This window comes from Lissotriton vulgaris, chromosome 1_1 (genome assembly GCF_964263255.1).
Source record: "Lissotriton vulgaris chromosome 1_1, aLisVul1.2, whole genome shotgun sequence".
In the NCBI taxonomy this organism is placed as follows: domain Eukaryota; kingdom Metazoa; phylum Chordata; class Amphibia; order Caudata; family Salamandridae; genus Lissotriton; species Lissotriton vulgaris.
Genome location: NC_141685.1, coordinates 29,812,369 through 29,814,390, shown reverse-complemented (window position 1 = coordinate 29,814,390; position 2,022 = coordinate 29,812,369).

The following is a 2,022-nucleotide window of genomic DNA, read 5'->3' as shown; positions in this document are numbered from 1 at the left end:
CAGCTGTGGTCATTCAGCATAACGTAACTGCCATTGGAAAGCTGCAGGAAAACAGGTTTTATTTGTGTGGCTGGGGTGCCGTGCAGGTGGCAAGAAAGGTCATTAGATGAACCCTCACAGGCTCCATGTAAGTTAATTCCTGGAGACAGAAGTGTACCACTTAGTGAGTATTTACAATTGTTACCACTGAGAAATACCTCTTTGTTCCCCCCACTCCAACATCTATGTGTATATGGTAAATTCCAGGTCGACTTAATGTATCCTTTACCCAACCTTTCATACAGGCCCACTGGTACATGCTTTAGGCAATATTGAAACTGGAATGTTGTTATTGGTATCGTGATGGTGCCATGTATTAACTGAAAATGCAAGCTGAGCCTACATGCAGGATGCACTGTTCCTAGGAGAATATATTCTCACAAAGTAAACATATAATAAACTGCTAATAAGTCAAAAGATATATACCTGGATATTACCAACATAAATTTTATTTTTCACAGTGATTATTCAGTAATAATCCTGCCTTTTCAACTCATCTTATAGATCATACAATGTTATCTTTACATAAATCTATATGGTTGATAACAATAGCAAAATGCAAATGTATGTGTGACTTGATGAGCCACTATAATTCAAGTTCATCCATGTGAAGAAATGACATTAAATGTAGTTGCTAGTTGTCGCCCGATGCATTTCGGGAAGCCCTGTTCCCTTCTTCAGGGGCGAGTACCTAGAACAAATATAATACAGAGAAATGTGTATGTCAAAAAAACTACAATTGCAAATAAATACACACTGTACACAGAGAGGAAAAAAGAAATCACTTTCAAATATTGTCATTAAGAAGATATTCAGTCGTTGAAGCATATCAACTGTGTTGAGCTGAAAAATCATAATACATATATCATAGTGTGAATCCATAAAAACATTCATCTTATGTTGTAGTACTGTCCATCTGATAGTCAAACAGAATGTTAATCATCCAACGTAAATGTACATAAGTAGAAAACACCGCTCATAGTTCACGAACAATAACATGTAAAAAAATCTAAGTATATGTACGTGGTCTGTGGATAAACTAAAAAAACCAGGCAGATTCCATGTAAAATAGACCAGTATGTATCATAACTTGCAGTGACGATCACAAAGACTGAATAACCATCAGTGCGTTTATGCTGAGTTCAATTCATACGTACGGGAAAATGGGAGAGTAATAAACCTGCCAGTTGAAGGATGGTGATTAATACGCTATCTGAGTCTTTCCCTGGTTTCTGTCACGTTAAAACACTGTGGAAACATGAAGTAAATGGGCACCGTGTAAGCTTACGGTATTCCTTAAGAAAAGATCATCTAAATATATTAAAAATAAATAGCTATGTTGTGTTCAACATGAGCCTAAAAACGTGCGCTTGGAAAGCATTAACAAAAGTGAAAAAATCGGCTCTTGGAAATGACCTAGTGGTGATAATACACGCATGTCCCCTGCGATGGAAATACAGTAACACTGACAGTGAACAAATAGGCAAATAAAAAGAATACCTGGAGAATTAATCCAGTAAGTTATACTTTACACCGGACCGTTCTGTGGGGTGCGTAGAGAGCACTTCTCATTGTAAACAGGGGATCTACAAAAAAATGCAAAAACAGCGCTAGAGGCTTTATCTACTACACTGTGACTGCTAATGCTTAAGCGCTGCAACGAGCCTTACCGGTTCTGAGATGAACTCGGAATTTTCCCCGTGAGATTTAAGGTCGGCTCCTACAAAAATACATAACGGAACACTGCTTCGTCAAACGGTTACCCGTTGCAGGGAAAAAGAAGAAGAAAAATGCAAGCTATGCCCTGATTCTTACCGAAAAGCTGAGGAACGAATCGACACACGCGACGGTGGAATCCTGATGCGAAAATTAGCGGAGGGATACCATACAGGATCTTAAATAGTTCCTAGGCGAACCACGTGTGAAACTGACAGAACTGCTGGGAAATGAAGTGCTAGAAACTAACGTGGTAATATAGAAAGA